Below are 17,961 nucleotides of genomic sequence, written 5' to 3'. Positions count from 1 at the left end.
GGCATTATCGATATTACTATTTAATGTTATTAGATGGGGTTGAAGCAGAGCATTGCTATTTACATATTTAATTATTTATCTCATTGTTATTTAGATACTGGTTTAGCAACCTGAAAAAATATTTATTGGTTTTGGAATTTTTTTTCTTTTTTACAAAGAGAACCAAGCTTTATGTAAATCCTTGTTTGTACACCGGTGGCCAAATCAGAACTTCATTTACCATCATTTATTTATAGAGCCGACTCATGTGTTAAGTATTTGGAAGCATCTTCCATTACTAAGTTAGCCCTCAATTAATTGGATCAGAGTGGAAAAAATCCTATTATGATTGTCTGAGGTTATGTAGGCTTGGCTAAAAATACCTGTGTCTCATCCTTGTAGTATATTAAAAAATTATAAAGATCAAATAACTGAACAACAGCACATCATGAGACATCTCTGAGCTGAAATCTTCCTTTACTGTCTGATATAAACCTTTTCTCTTACTGCCCAAAGTACTTAGGTCCTATCTTTTTCTTATGCAAGACCACCTGCTAGAGTATACCCTTTCTTTGTGCAAATGAACCCCTCTAGGTGGACTAATTATGAAAAGGTACCCCTTCTTCTGGGTCGGGCTAAGGCAGCTCTGTGCCACCTCTGTGTAGACTGGATCTCAGTCCCACTTGTCTTTCCTGGTTGTGTGTGATGCCCTGTTTTTATGTATAGTCTGTACTATATTACAGATATTTGTTTAATCATTCATTTAAGCTACAAATGTTTAATAAGTGCCTATTAGAAACCATGTACTGGTTAAGCTCCGGAGAATACAACAATGAATAAGGCATAGACCTGCCCCCAAGGAACTCCTATTTTAGTGGCTAAGAAAGATGCTTGTGGCAGTCAGTGTCACAGCCGCAAATAGATGGTGTGTCCGTAGGATAAAGAGACTATTCACAGGTCAGGGTGTAGGGATCTCACAAGAGGTAGTTCAGGATCTAGGGGCCAGTTATGTAGAGCTTCAGAGAAGTTGATGGGAGAAAACAGTTACTGGCTGGAACGGGAATCTAGATGGGGGATACTAGCAGTGGGGGAGAGTGGAAGGGGTAAATACCCCGTCCTCACTCTAATTCTGTCCTCTGATCTCCTGATTTTCCTCAACCAGAGGTTAGGTGGCAAGGAAGTTCACTGCTGAAGTCCTTAGGGTCAGCCTTCTGGGAGCAGAGAATGGGGTGGAAAAAAGTGGAGAATAGATCTGGAAGGGGAAAAGAAGATATCCAATACAGTCCATTCCTTCTGTCCCCCTATATCCACTCTTATCCTCCACTCCAGGAAATGTTTGTGTCCTAACACAGGGAACACAATCCCATCAGTTAATCACTGATACTGGTGTCATCAATCTGGTAATACTCTAAGCTGAAAACGAAAATACTAGTAATTACCAGTGTTCTTCATTTGAAGTCATGAACATATGAGGGAGGAAGGGGGGGAAATTAATGCAAAATATAGCTGCTACGTTTTGTACTTCTATAACTCATCACAAGACTTAATGGATAATCACAGTTGCCTTTGTTAGCAGCCATTCCATGTTTCCTTTGCTAACATCTCACCTGGATAAAACACTTTGCTTAATGAGGTAGCTCAAGCTTTCATTCCTATGGGATCTAAATCCTTAGATGTTGTCTTGAGTTGCTACAATTTCCTAGTGGCCAGGGTTATTGGGCAAGAGAGCACCAAGAGGTGCCCTAGTGGATCTCTGCATTTCAAACATTGTTCTTCATGCCTCCATCACGTAGCAGCAATCCAATTTCCTCCCAGTAATTGGGATCAATCATCCTAGCCAATAGAGTGACCTTCGTCTGTCTGTTGACTGAGAAGCATGAGAATTTTAAAAAGGCCAGAGGACAGCTTCAGAATTCATCATAATGTGATTGTGCTTCTTGGTAGAAGCATGCTTCCCTTGGGCACTAAGACATCTAAACCCAAGAAGTTCACAGTCAGGTTGACAAGACACACAATTTCCTTGAGTTGTGGGGACAAGAAGAAAAAACTCACTAGATATTACAGGGAGAGAGAGAGTCCTTCTGGTTCCTGGACCCGTGCATTTTACCGCTGGAGGAGTAGAAATTGGGTTTAAGGCATACACTGTATTCTGTAGGATAGCATCCCAACCTCAAAGTGTGTTATCAGGGGTTTGGTGTTGGCCTCTACTGTTGGCAGGTTAGGCACTCAGCAGGTGTGGTAGCCCATGCATAGCCTTCATGCCTGCTACCATGGTGACTTTTTATATGGGCGCATTGAGCAAACAATGAAGAGGCTAAGGAAAGAGGCTGCTTGGCAGAAATGGAATATGTCATTTTTGTCTACCTGATTATTGAGAGCCTCCTCCAAAGTGATCCTTCTGGTGAACACTTTTCATACTACTTCATATTTATTCTGAGTCCATCCACATATCTCTCCCCCTCTTACCTTTGTCACCAGTTTTTCAATTTTGTTATTTTCGAGTCATTGCCCAGCCAGCCAACAATGTTAGCCCCTGCCCATGAGTTAGTGTAGATCTAGACTTCAACATTTTTTTCCCTTCTCATGAAGCAGACAACCAGATGTATCTCCCAAAGTTCTGCCCATGGTGTGGATTTACATTAACCATTATCTTTCGGGATGGCCTGAGAGAGAATGCAGATTTCTCTGTTACCAAGATAAAGCATTTTTCTCCTCTCTTAACTGATCACAGGGAAACTCCAATGACACCATTGGTGGATTGAGGGAGAGATGTGCCTTCCAAACATGCTGAGGCTGATTTGTATTGTAGCATTTCTAATGTATAATGGAACGTTGGTCTGTACAGTCAGTTTTGTGATTTGGTGGATCAGATAAACATCCAGTTCACAATAGACAGTTCAAATTGCAATGCCACTTGATGCCCCATGGTCTGGCACTCTCCCTCCCAGGTCTTGGGAATGAGCCAGAAGCTACATTTCAACTGGAGAATCATTTTTGGCAAAAGAGAGCATGGCCTGTTGGAGGCTCCTTTGTGGCACCAACCAGGAGATAACACCTGGAAGAGGAGATAACTGAGTTAAGTTTTGAAGGATAATACTTACCGGGTGTGTGGACAGGCTATTGAACAGCATGTGTAAAGGTACGCAAAAGTGAAATAATAGAAATGCTAATACAGTTTGGTATTACTGAATTATGGGGTATAAGGAGATATGCTCAGGGACTTGGTCACGGGGGCCCCCTGAACCCTGCAGGGGAAGTTACTAAATTCTTTTAAGCAGAGGAGTTACCCCTTTATAGAAATGGACTATTTGTATCTCTTCTGGTGCCTTGCACAGTCCCTTACAATAATTGATCATACCAATTGTTTTGGTTTTGAATTTTAATTGGAAATGTGGTTCAAGTTACATATTGTGTTCTTTATTACCGCAAGTTCACAACTTGTTTCTACCAAGCCTCTAGATCATTACCTCCAAATTAAAATGTTTTCTTAGACCAGGCATCCTCTTCAATAAATTTCACACACTTGTTTAGGTGTCTCCCTTCCTCCCGCTTCTCCTTCTTCCCTTTCCCCCAAGTAAATGAGACTGCATGGGGGCACTTAAATGATAATTGGTTTCTATTCTTCTATTGGCTTTTCTTCATTAAAATTGCTAATCTATTTAAATTCTTTGCCAAGTAACTTCCTAAGAAAAAAAGGTTTCACCTCATTTCTATGAGTAAGATACTAATGCAAATATATCCCATCTGTTAACCTTTTTGTATTGCCTTGCTACATGTAACAGTATCTTGCCTAAGCTACGTGAAATATATTCTACGGATAGGAGCCTTGTGTTTTTGTTAGTGCATAATGTCTTTAAAACACGAATGAATCCATTGCTAAAATATTTATAGTTTAGTCAATGTATGCAAATTTGAAGAATGATCAATTGTGCTAAGAGATACCCAAATCTTTGAAACATCTTGAGAAATATATTACCTTACATAGAATACCATCCGTTCTGAAACATTGCTCCCATATTTGGGAATTAAACCTTTTGTTGTTCTGTGACTGGAGCAGGGCACAGCACCAGTGAAAAGTGCCATCTGGGCCAGGATCCCAGGAGACAATGGAATATAGGGAACAAATGGCAGATCAAAAGTTTGGATCAGAAACTCATGCAGCGGGGCGCCTGGGTGGCTCAGTTGGTTAAGCGACTGCCTTCGGCTCAGGTCATGATCCTGGAGTCCCAGGATCGAGTCCCGCATCGGGCTCCCTGCTCGGCAGGGAGTCTGCTTCTCCCTCTGACCCTCTTCCCTCTCGTGCTCTCTATCTCTCATTCTTTCTCTCTCAAATAAATAAATAAAATCTTAAAAAAAAAAAAAAAAAGAAACTCATGCAGCATTTAGAGTAGGTCTGAGCGTGGTGTGCCTTTGGTTTGAAAGACAGCTCCGTGCCTGGATAAGTTTTATAGACTGTGGAATGCTATGGTGACTCACCCTAGGGAACACACAGAACATTGGGTGGCCAGAAGAGAAGATGAAGATCAAGTTTGTAAAGGAAGTGTGAAGGAAACTTTGGCCAGTGCACCAGAATTTGAATTTCCTTCAGCAAGCATTCTGAGAAAATGCAGATGATTTTCAACCATTGAACAGAGTTTCAAATTTTATGGAATTGGAGTTGAGTCTCTGGAGAGCTGGGTGTTGATAATAGGGTCTGTCAATAAGAAAGAGGTGGAGAATGAATTATTTTGCCCCTCAAACTTCATTTTATCCCTTTGCCTTCTAGAGAATGGTGTGGCTGTAATATACAAAGGCTCTTAGCCTCACTGAGGTTGTCCAAACTTGGGTATTGTTCTTAAAAATGTCAATGCAATGACGACCATTTATTGTTTAAAGCAAGAGGCTAATTTAAAAGTAAAAAAATCCACTAAAAACATAAGTCAGAATTTCTGTTTTGAAAACTAAATGAGCTAGTGATAGTGACCAAACATACATTATGAATGAGATAGTGATCACACATGTGTTAGTTACTTTAAGCATCATCCAGAAATATTTAGTAAGCCTAAAATTACAAATGCCCTTAATAGGTGCTGTGCAAAGAAATCTTCACAGACTCTGTCCCTCTCTTCTAGTGTCTTATAAAACCACTAGGGATGCCATGAATACTTAGTCATAAGACAGAGAAGGAAAGAAAAGAATCATCATCTTGAACTAAAAGATGGCTATCCCAGTCAAAGGGAACAACAGAATTCAACATTGTCATTCTCCCCATTGCAAAACTTTTATTTTTATTTTATTGACTAGAAAGGCAATTTTTGTTACTGTATCAACTCATTATCTAGTTATAGTTTTTTAAACCTTTAAATTGTTTCAAGGGCTACATTTGGAGCTCTATCGAGCTACATATAGCTATAACTAAATAAAAACTTTGTTTTACATTAAGGTGTTTACATGTCTAGCCTAAGGGTGTTTTCAGGATGAAAAGAAAATTTAAGTTACTGAATGGAAATTGTGAGATATTGGGCAAGAATGAGCAAAGGAATCTTAGTGTCATTTATAGCTTCCAGATACTGAAAATAATTAAATATTTTTTTAGCTTCTTGAATGATTCCAGATGCCTATAAGGGTTTGTGGAATAAGCAGCTAGAAAGTTCTACATATAGTTTGTAGTAGGACTTGTTAAAGACTACTTCATTGCACTTCTATCCAATAATTACAATGTATACTGGAATGTATGCTGTAAAACTTGTCTCTAGGAGAGGAAATTTTATTTTGTTACCTGAATTAAAGGAAATGTTCTTGAGCACACCCCAGCTTTCCAACAATTTAGATACCAAATATTTAATATCTGAGCCTGTAGGTAATTAAGAAACCAAAATTTAAATCTCTGAAAGCTTCTGATTGATTTTTTTAAAACACATTAAAAACTTTATTATAAGTATTACACTTGTCCAAATTTGCATCAATTTGATACATTTCTGCTCCTTTTGCAGAACATGAGAGTCACATAATTGCCTTTGATCTCAACAGTCCCCCTGCTGTAGATCCCTTCCCACTCATCACGGCCCACCTCTGTCTCGCTCCTTCCTGTGCCTCACGACACCGTCCCCAACATCCCAAGTGCTGGCCCCGCACTGGGCGCGCCGCTGAGCATGTGGGCTGGGCCCCGCACCGCTCCAGGGGACTCCCTGCTCTGTCCTGTTTTCAACCCCAGCCTGAGAGGCTAACTGTACATATCCTGAGTAAAAGGAACCCCAGTTAAGTTTCATAGAGTATTCCAGAACCTTGCATCAGTACTTGATTATCATTACTTTCTTTAATGGAAGCGAGGAGGAGTTAGAATTCTGATTCCCTGGACTGAAATGGGCTGGAACCGTGTCGGGTAGGATTTGCTTCTCCGTTTCTCCCTCCTCACTCAGGCCTGGCCAAGACTGAGTGCAGCAGATCCATACTGCCCATCGCCCCTAGGAAAGGTGGACACCGAGCAGCCACTGGGGTTTGAGGCAAATTTGGAGAAAAAAAAAAAAGTGATGAGAAGAGTCCATAAGGAGTATTTTGCCACCCTCTTCCTGAATAACATTCGTCTTTCCCCTGTCATGGCATTTATGATCAGATATAATATAGGCTGACACATGACAGTGAAAAGAATATTACAATAGCAGTAATTTCCCATCGGGGGTGCTATTCAATTGCTTACAGAAATCTGCGGTTTGAATGCATTTTAAACACATCAGGAATGAGTGGTGTTTCTCCAAACTCAGGAAAATGCCCCATAAAAAAATAAAGATAGAAAATACATGCTGATTTAATGGCAAACTTATTTTCGAGACTTTTTTTTTTTTTTTAAACCGGCAATGGCCTTGGAATTAAGGGAGGAGTGGCAGGGACCAGATTGCCCGCAAGAGCATGGGAGAACATCTGCCCGGGAGAGCACCGGGGCCCGGGCTGCCTCGGTGGCAGGGCCGTACCCGCTGTGGGTGGGCAGCCGCTTGGCCAGTCCCTGTGCAGCCGCCCAGGACCCTCAGTGCTGTGGCAGGAAGTTGGTAGCCACATTCAGGTCATTGTTTGAAGCTCTCAGGGCTTCCAAAGCATCACCCCTGGAAAATCCCATCTCCATGAGCTGGGCAACCTGCTCCTCAGAAACCTCAAGAGGAGGAGGAGATGCTTGTTCTGATGGCCGAACATCCTGAGAGTTTATATTCCGTCGCTGACGAAAAGGAGGGAAAAGACGATTCCAACTGATCATTCCTCCCTGCTGTCTCTGTTGTCTCACTTGTGCAAACTGAGAGAGCATCAGCTGCCGGTCAAGCAGCTCCATCCTCTGCTGTCTCTGGATCTACTGTGGCCCCCATCCCAATCCTGGCTTCGGTGGCGGGTTCTGCAGATGAGAAGATGGGCTCAAGTGTCCAAGAAAAGAACTTTGCCACCCACTTGGGAATGCAGAGCACCTGGTGGAGTCGGAACACTTGGCTGTTGTAGCAGATGCCTGATGCAAGGCCACTTATGGCTACAATCCAGATGTAGGAACCAGAGGTGAAAAGCTGCAGTCCCAATATATAAATCAGTGTCTTGTTTGTGATGGACAACGGGCCCAGAATTTGTGCCACTTGGCTTCTTGGTATGGAGCAGTAAAATGGTACAAAGAGAGCAAACACAGGTGCCAGAAATCCAGAAGGCAAATTCCCAGCTGCAGCGATACCAAAGAAATGCCACATGGCCTCAACGAGGACGATGTCAACCAAGGCTGACAAAACCCAGGAACCCAGCAAAAAGGATGCAAATTTTCTGCTTCCATATCTTCTTTCAAATATCCTAAAATTATAAATAAGCAGACTACTGCAGAAAGTATCTTTCAAATCAGGGCAAATTATTCTTCCACATATCAACCTCCAAATCTGGAAGTCATCCTTGACTGCTTGGAGGTCATACACGAAGAACCTCTGACAGTGTGGCAGGAGGAGGGCTAGCAAAAGGGACAGGGCACTGGGGACCAGCAGAAGACCCTTGGACAGAGGTGCCTTATAAAGCCCACTGGAGCCGGTGCTGGTGAACATGGTCCCACTGGACCCGGACCCCCCACGGGGGCACAGGGGGAGGGGAAGTGGAGGTGGAGGGACCCGGTGACCCGCTTCTGATTGATTTTTAACAGGTAAAGACTAACATATTTATCAGTGAGGCAAATTCACCAAAGAATCTAGAGCTTATAAATACTTGACATTTTATTTATAGATAACAAAATTTATTTTTGGTCAATTACCTCCTGGCATTTATGAAACAATGCCTTTGTGTCTGAACTGGGAAAAGATCCTCAAGGCTCTTTAGTGTAAAAGGGGAATCGGGATTCTGAATAGGATATTGCTTGGTAGGTGCTAAAACTGGTGAAATTTTTCTGTTCCTTTAGTAGACTATTTTTTATAGCAATAAATGCAATTTATATATTTATTTTTGAGAGAGAGAGAGCACGCACAAGCAGGGGGGAGAGGCAGAAGCAGACTCCCTGCTGAGTAGGGAGCCCCCCATGTGGGGCTGGATCTCAGAACCCTGGGATCCTGAGCCCCCAAGGCAGACACTTAACTGATGGAGCCACCCAGATGCCCCAATAAATGCAATTTTTAAAGAGTTTTTAGTTGAATGATTTGTGTGCAAATTGGCAGTCCATTGTCAACTGTGTACTATTAGAAATTATCAGAGACTTTATGTTTTGTGTTTACATGGATCATGTATGGGGTATGCCTCAAGATCTCAGAACTTACTTCAAACAAAATAATAATATTCTGTAGGATCCTGTCTCCAGAGGAATTAGGAACCTCTCTGGGTATGTCATTATATCTTGTTTTATTTTTTATCGGCAGATTTATCTTCATGCTGTAAAGAAATCAGTTTTTTTTTTTTTTAAGACATCAGTTTCTTATCACATGAAAGATTTGCTCTCTTAAGCATGGTAAGTAAATCATAAGCTGATTCTTTTAATTTACATCACAGCATTCAGCATTGCCTTGTATATGTGGCTTGATGAAATGATGCAATTCTAAGAATGTCTAAAACCAATTATTTGGTGATTAATCCATACTGATGATAACCATAAGATACAACATAGCCATTAAGAGCTGTGTTCTGAAGAACTTTTAAGGACATGAAGATAATTAACTTGTTATATTACTAAATGAAAATATTAGATTACTACTTGATACAAACTGTCTAAGTTTTGGGGGAAAAAAACTGGGTACATCTGTATCTTAAACTAAAAGGATATATTCCAACTTGTTAACAGTATTTTCTCTTGTTTCTAAATTTTCTATGATGTAATCTTACTTTTTTCTCTCCTACTTAATGCTTAAAAAAGCTTTTTAATTAGTTTTACATACTGAAGAATGATTATAATAAATCTTCATGCACCTGTCCTTTGGCTTCAACAGTTAGCAATTTTTTGCCATTTTTTCCAATTATTCCCTAATTTTGGGGGGGAAAATTCCCTAAAGTTTGTTTTAAAACAGATTTCTGACATTACGTGTTCTCATGCAAAAATATCTTCCTTGCTTTATGTTTTTTCTTCTTCCTTTTTTTCCAAACATCATTCTTTCTGGGTATAGAATTCTGAGTTAACAGTTTTTCTTTTAATTCTTTAAGGCTGTTGTTTTATTGCCTTCTGGCTTGCATCATTTCTGATGAGAAGTCTGCCTTATTTTTTTTTGTCTTGGTTCCTCTGTTAGTGTCATTTCTTTTCTCTGGCTGGTTTCAAGATTTACTCTTTACCTTTGTTGTCAGCAGTTGACTGTGACTTGTATAGGTGCAGGTGCATATGTGTTTGATGATGAATGGTTAGGACTTTGTGCCTGACCTCCTTGCAGCTGCTGATCACCCTCTTACACCTTGCAGGAGGACTCCCTCTGATCTCCTGCCCTGCCCTCAATCATTCTTGTGAGCCCCCGGTAGAGGCTCATGGGGAAAGCTTGGGAGTAGCTGCAAATTCCCGTTTGTCTTGAGCCCCATCTATCCCAAACTGCCACACTAGCCCACATTTCACCTGTAAAAATTCATTAAAAGTTCAGCTGATTTTTCTTACCTCCTTGTGGGATGGCTACCTCTTTCTCCTGTGCTTCGCCAGAGGTGAGACAGTTCACGCATACTATCTTTCCTTGGAGGGGCTTGTCCCTCCTTAGCATTTTGTTTACTTGGTTGCTTTGTGTTCTTGGCTTGTGATGAACTCAAAGTTATGATTTTATAGATTTCCTGGGCTTTTCTCATTCTTAGAGTAGGAGTGACATTTTTTTGCAACTTCCTACATCCTAAGCAAAGCAGAAATCTGCTTATATTTCTATACCTAATCAGAACTCTTGACTTCTTCCCTGAAATCTGGTCTCCTTCCTCACTCCTCTATTGCAGTAAATGGCAGCACCATCCAGATGGTCAAGAGTTTCCTGGATTTCGCTCTTTTATCTTAGCTTCTCCCCGCTTCCCTTGTTCAATTCATTCTCAGTTTATACTATACGTACAAAATATATCTCAAATTTGTCCATTTCCTTTACTACTACTGTTCTATCCAAGTCATAATCACCTCACAACGGGGCTACCGCTATGGCCTCTCAACTGGTCTCTCTTCATTTTTGTCTTTCCCTCATATCACCCAGCAGCTAGAGTCACCTTTAAAATATGTAAATTCAATTGTTCTCTGCTCAAAATCTTCTAATAACTTCCTTTCCCACTGACAAAATCCAAACTCCTTACTTTTGTTTATAAACTTTACATGATCTGGCTTGTACTGACCTTGCTGAACTCCTCTGCCACTCTCCTCCTACCCTGAAATGCTTGGGACTCTTCAGTTCCTCAAACACACCAAGCTTGTTTCTGCCTTTGGAATGTGTCTTAGCTGTTAGTCTTCTCTTTGGAATGTTCTTCCCTCTGACTTAAATGTCCAGCTTTCTTTTTTTTAAATTCAGATATCATCTTACATACTTGTCCTTTCCTTAGAGAAGCCTTTCCTATTTTATCAAAAAAGCCACCCAGTCACTGGTTTTTCTATCACTCTGTTATCTATCTTTGCAAAACACTTAGCACTATTGGAGATTTTGACCTTTAGTGATTGATTGATTGTTCTGTGTTTATTGTTAGCATTAATGCCTTAAATGTAGGCAGGAGTTTCCCTTGTCTTGAACCCTTTGCTATAAGGATCCCACTCTGACCCTCCTAGAATTGTACCCCATCCCATATACCCAGGGATCCATGAAGGCCAAAATACATGTTCCCTTGGAATCTATACCACCTTTTCCTCAGTTTTAGGACCATACTAGGGGTAACTGGCACTCTGGAGTTCTCTGTCCAAGCTGCTTTGTGCCAGATTTTGAGACCTGCATAGATCTCCTTCCTGGGCACCTTTTCCTAAGAGTGAACTGTATTGCCTGTGTATACATTTTGAGGCCTGAGGGATGGCCAGCCAAGGGGTGTGTGTGGCAAATGTGCAAGAAATTTCACACACTATCTGGGGAGTCCAAACAGGTGTGCTCAAGGCCCTCTGTAACATGGTCAGAGTTGGGGATGGAAGAGAAAGGGAATATGAGCTAAGGGCTGGATTTCTACAATTTGAGGAAGCAAAAAATTCTAAATTTGAATGTAGACTTCTAACTTGTTATGAAGGAATATCTATCAAGATAGGATAGAAAATATTTTATAATTTGTCAATTGTTATAACTTGCTTGAATTATGATTTTTTAATTATTTATGCATATAGTATGTATGTTTGCATTTGTACTCTTGCCCTGAGTACTGCAAATGTTAAGGGGTAGGACTGAATGTCTGTATCTCACTAGATGTCACAAGAAATGGATCTTGTCCATCTTGCTCACTGCTACATCCCCCAAACCCAAAAGAGTTCCTACATGTGGTAGGTGTGCAATAGATACTCACTGAAGAAAAGTGAAATCACCCTCCATGTGTCTTTTCTCTTGAAAAGAGTTTTATCTGTTGAAGTTTCTTTGGTCTGAAATTAATATTGCTACTCCTTTATTTTTGTTAATATTTGCCTCATGCCTTTTTCTGTTCTTTTATTTTTAGTCCTAAGACATGTTATTATAACAGCATTTGGCTGGATTAGAAAAAAAAAGTAACCAGTCTCTGTCTTTTAATAAGTATTTAACCCTTTCACATTTATTGTGATTGTGTATATGTTTGGATTTATTCTGGCGTTCTTAATTTCTGCTTTGCTTTAGTTTTTTTCTCTCCCCTCCCCTGGCCTCTTCCTTATATTCCATTTTTCAACTTTTGGGTGAAGATTGAGTTTTCTAGGTTCCATTCCTCTATTTCCATTGGTTTGGAAGTGAACTATCATCTGTCTTCTTGTAATTAATTTAAGATTTTTATCACTTACATATAAGCCTGTTTTTGTATGGATATCTGGAATTAATATCTACCTTCTTTTCCTAAACCAGATAAGAACCAGAGCCCACTTTTATTTCTTTTCAGCTGTCCCAAATATTCCTGCTACAGTCTCACTTTTCTCTCTTTCCCCAGCCACTATTTTCCGTGTCAAGTTCATTTGGAATTGTCACCTAACAGAAAAGGTTTTTAGTGTTTCACCACCATTTTGAATATGTCACTTCTTTCTCTTGGATTAGGTTTGTTTGGTTTTGGTCAGGGCTGATTTTCTTGTATTTCAGATAATGTGGATGGAAAACTTCCTAAATCCTTGCATGTCTGCAATATCTTTATTAATGATACTGTAAGTGTATGTAGAATTTCAAAATCATAATTATTTTACTACATAAATTGAAAATACTGCTTCAGTGTATTTTCACATCCGTTATTATCTATGAGAAAACTAATGACAATCTGATTCTTATTTCTTTGTAGAAGATCTCCACCCCAGCCACTGAATTTCATTTTTGTCTAGGTGTTTGTCTATTTTCACTCATCTTGCTAGACATTTCTTGAACCCATTTACTCAGAATTTTTATCTTTCCTGGAAATCTTTTTTTTTCTGTTACTCTGTATGTCTTTATTCTTCCTTTTTGGAATTCCTATTAGGCAGATGCTGGAAATTTTTAACTTTTTTTTTCATATTCACTATTTTTCCTTTTTGAACTGTGTTTTATCTCAGTTGTATCTTCTAAATAACCATTCTTAGTTATATCTTTCCTGTTATTCAGCATATTTACCGAGTTAAAAATTTTTAATAATCATAGTCTTCCTTTCCAAGGTTCCTAGTTTTTGTTAAAAAGATAACCTGTTTTAGTTTAAAGGAAACATTACCCTCTCTTAGTCCTCTGAGAATTGTTAACTATATGTATCATATGTGCTTTTGTTAAAGTCTCATTTGTTTGTTCCATTACCTTTGTTTCTTTGGGTGTTTATCCATATGATGACTGTGGTGCCTTTCATTCAGAGGATTACTTTTCCTTAAATATTTGCTGAGTTTGCATGCTCATCTGAAATTTGAGCTCCTATGTTAGTCTGTCTCTGCAATATCTGATTACCTGGCCTGTTTCTAGGATTCCAAGCAGAGATGTAGCCTGTGGCCCCTTGGGTGATGGAAGCTTCCCCTTCCTTCTTGGTGACAGTGAGGACTGTCTTAAGTTCCCAGTACAAGGAATTATATCTTCCTGGTTGTGCACTGCTCTTATCTTCGGGTAGAAGCCTTTATTAAACCTGCATGGCACAAGGAGAGTGACAAAGTATTCAAACTTCTTGGATGCCTCTACCTTAACCAATCAACCTTTGGTTGACCCTGGATGTTCTCCTGCTCTATTCATCTACAGCTTGGAGCCCAAAGACCCTCTCACCCTCTTCATCACTTCTCTAATTTCTCATTTGGCTATTATTTCTTCCTTAAATATGAATTAATCCCCCTTTAATTTTTGAGGAATTTCTTTCATTTCTGGTTTATTGAGGGCACCAAGTCTTAATTTCTTCTTTTTTTAAACTGAAGTATAGTTAACACACAACATTGCATTCATTTCAGGTATACAACATAGTGATTGGACAAGTCTGTTCATTACACTCTGCTCACCACAAGTGTAGCTACCATCTGTCACCATGTGACACTATCATAATATCATTGACTATATTCATTATGTCGTTCCTTTTATCACCATGACTTACTCATTCCATAACTGTATCTCCCACTCCCCTTCACCCGTTTTGCTCACCTCCCCACCCCTTCTCCTCTGCCTACCATCAGTTTGTTCTCTGTATTTGAGTTTCTGCTTTTTGTATGTTTGTTCATTTTGTTTTTTAGAGTCCACATATAAGTGAAATCATGTGGTATCTGTCTTTTTCTGTCTGATTTGTTTTACTTCACATAATACCCTCTAGGTCCATCTGTGTTAATGCAGATGGCAAGATCTCATCCTTTTTCATGGCTAATACTGCACTATATATATCTCACACTTTTTTTATCCATTTATTTATCAATGGACACTTGGGTTCTTTCATTTCTTGGCTATTGTAAATAATGCTGCTATAAACATAGGGCTGCATATATCTTTTTGAATTAGTGTTTTTGTTTTCTTTGGTTAAATAGCCAGAGTGCAATTACTAGATCATATGGTATTTCTATTTTTAATTTTTTGAAGAACCCCCATACTGTTTTCCACAGCAGCCATACCAATTTACATTCCCACAACCAGTGCATGAGAGTTCCCTTTTCTCCACATGCTTGCCAACACTTGTTATTTCTTATTTTTTTTCACTTCTAGACATTCTGATGGGTGTCAGGTGGTATCTCATTCTGATTTTGATTTGCATTTCCCTGATGATTATTGATGTTGAGCACCTCTTAATGTGTCTGTTGGCCAACTTCTTTTTTGGAAAAATGTCTCTTCTGGCCTTCTGCCCATTTTTAAATCGAATTGTTTTTCTTTGGTGTTGAATTGTATATGTTCTTTGTATATTTTGGATATTAACCCCTTATCAGATATATTATTTGTGAATATCTCCTCCCATTCAGTAGGTTGCCTTTCATTTTGTTGATGATTTCCTTCACATATGTGAAGGAAAGACTTTTTTCTAGTGCTGCTTTTAATGACAAATTTTTTTATATCATTTATGGGGATTTGAGATTGGAGAAAGGTTTTTAGCATATTCTTAGTTTGCACTCTTTGGTCTCCGATTTGCTCTCTTGGTCTGTTATAAAGTATGTTAGCCTAATTTAAAGGAAGTATATGGCAAGTCATATTTATTCTTACCACTGAATTCTAGCAGAAATTTATACTGTGAGTATATGTTAAGTATATTGTTTATTAAGTTTCTGCTTGTTAATGCCTTTAGTTTGGCCCTCTCAAAAAATCCTGAGATATATCAGCTCTGAGATTGGGAAATGAGGATTAAGAGAGGTAAAATAATTTACTAAAGTCTAGCAGATAGAAGAGACAGAGCCAGGATTCATACCTATGTCTTGCCGTGACAATAGCTGTCTTTCATTAAAAGACAGGTAAAAATAATAAACAATGTCTTTACTGTGAGATATCAACAAAATACATTTAGTATTCACCAGAGTGGGTTCTGTTAGAAATCATGAAATTAGGAATTACTGATTATCATGGATAATTTGTCAACAAATCACTGAGCTGACAGCATTTTTCAATTCCATTTTGTTGCCTTGTCAATAAGATTTATTTTTGGAGCAATTTGTGAACTGTTAGTGTTTTGTTTTTTTTCCCAGTAGGCAGTGCTCATAAATGGTGTGTGCATATTAGTAAACATCTCCCCAGTGTTGGTAAGTTAGAGATTCTCTTTTGAATTGATTTTTTTCATAGCTTTCAGTGGAGGCTTATTTTCATATAAGCAGTAATTACAGAAAACAAGCACCTGTAAAAGTAAATGTTATGCTAGTGAAAGAGCATCGTATGTATTATGTGGCATGCTATAATTATTTGAGTTATTTTACAGAAAGAAAGAAAAGTCTCAGCAATTGTGATATATAGGATTCAAGGTCAATAAAGGCAGAGAGTATAGATGATTTAGGCTTTTGTAAAGTCCATGTTATTTTGTTCAAGAAGGAAAATATACCATAATAAACCCTTGAGAAAGTGAAGGAGATAAAGAAATAAAAGTACAAAATATTTTAGTTAAGTTTTAAATACACAAGTGCCAGAGGACTTAAAAATGTTGTCAGAGTGCAGTGGGGTCCATCAGAAAAGGTGGGCAGCATGCAGTTGTGATGATGAATTCCAGTTGAACAACATTTTCTGCTATTCAATTTCCTTGATGTGGAGTGAAGTAAAATACTACCTACCTCAAAAATTTGTGAGATGATGGATACAGGTTTCTCAGCATTCACTTTGGACAAAACATTTGAGACAAGTTTCTTAAACTAAACCTAACACCTTTCTCACATTTCTTTCTAGTTTTCTCCCTGCCCCAAGGTCAACCTGGGTGACCAATGTCAGAGAGTGGACCAGAGGAAATTAGCCTGAAGACTCAGCTCAGAGGGATCTGGAGTCAGTTGTTGCCTTGTTTGAGGGCTTTGGTCCAGATGATATGGGACTCATGCAGATGACTTTGTGCCTAAAATTCTAAGTTCTGAAGTAGGGATCATGTGTCATGACTGTTCATCTTTTAGGTGGTCTTTCTATATTGAGGATAACCTTTTTTACAATGAATTTTTACCTCCCCAATATAGAAGTAGACTCAAATTCCAAGTCCCTTTGCAACAAGGATGCAAGGATGGGAACCCAGACTCTGCCAATCAGATGCATTTGCATGAGTCTGCAATTGAGGTATGAAGAATCTGAGAAAATAAGCTGGAAATGGAGCCTCCATTTTTGGTTGCCCTGATGGCCATGGGAGCACCTTCTCCAGTGCTCAGTGTGGTGGTGGTTTCCTTATTGGTTCAGTTCTGTGGTTTGAAATTGGGCTTTGTTTTGAGAAGGTAAACCTTGTGACTGGTTCTCCACCCATCTATCAATTTATGTGCTACCCAATATCCTTTAAATAAAATCCTTTCCTAATTAATCAGCCAGGGTTAGTAGTCTGCTGTTTGCAGCTAAGAACTGCCCTTGACAGACAAATAATCTGGTGCGTTTGGACTCTCTGGCATGGCTCATCTTTAAAGAATACCTCTGCCTTCTTACACAAATCAGAGGAGACTTTGAGGTTGAATTCATTCACATATTCAATCAGCAAATATTATTAGGTGTCTTCAGTGTTTAAGATGCTGCATTAGGTACTGAATGTTCATTGAAAAAGACTGTTTCTAGTCTTGAAGGCTTGAAACCTGGTCATGTAGACAAATATTAACATATAAACCAAATGTGCTGTGATGGAGGACTGAGCCAGATGAGACCTGTGAATGTGATTACACTTGATAAAATGCTGGGAATCATTCCCAGCCATTTGGCAGAAGCTGAGGACAAAACAGCTGGGGATAATTTATATTAAAATGACCTAATACATAAAAGGAATTATCTCTGAAGTAGGAAGAAGGAGAGCCATACTCATTGACCACTTTGCTTCCTTTTTCTCCTAAATTGCTTTGGGGACTGGTATGGATGCTTAGATAGGTTTTATTTCAAGCTGATGGAACATTTGATATTGAGGAAGTGGAGGTGGAGACTGCTGGCACTCATTTAATGTTATTATGGTAATGATGATTTGACTGAAGAATAAAAGAGGCACAGGAAGCTTAGATTTAGGTTCCACCGTTGTTTAGTGGGTGCCCGCTCAATACCAGAGTACTAGACATTCTACTAGGGGTTTTCTATATGTTATCCCAAACAGTTTTTCTTTCTCCTTCCCTACCTGTGTATGTGTGGGTCTCTTTAAATTACAAGTGGAAGAGATGCCATTCAAACTAGCAAGAGCAAAAAAGGGAATGTTTTGGTTCATGTAACTGAAAAATTGGGGAGAAACTTCATGGAAAACTGGATCTAGGTGCTCAAACAATGTCATTAGGAATTTTTCTATCTCCATCTCTAGGCAATGCTTCTCTCTGTGTTGACTATATTCTCTGACTCTTGCCTCCCTATGGTGGCTGGTGAGAGCTTCAGGGTTACATTATACCTGAGAGTCACG

General features: G+C 39.2%; 1 pseudogene; it reads right to left on the bottom strand.

Moving 5' to 3' along the window:
- Positions 1 to 6,979: 6,979 nt before the first annotated feature.
- LOC114215627 (ubiquitin-associated domain-containing protein 2 pseudogene) lies at positions 6,980 to 8,046 on the bottom strand (annotated as a pseudogene).
- Between the last annotated feature and the right edge of the window lie 9,915 nt (positions 8,047 to 17,961).

The sequence above is a fragment of the Eumetopias jubatus genome, unplaced genomic scaffold (assembly GCF_037043125.1).
Source record: "Eumetopias jubatus isolate StellerSeaLion01/CBP00866 unplaced genomic scaffold, mEumJub1_p1.0 scaffold_4, whole genome shotgun sequence".
NCBI classification, from domain to species: domain Eukaryota; kingdom Metazoa; phylum Chordata; class Mammalia; order Carnivora; family Otariidae; genus Eumetopias; species Eumetopias jubatus.
This window is presented reverse-complemented; position numbering and strand designations above follow the sequence as displayed.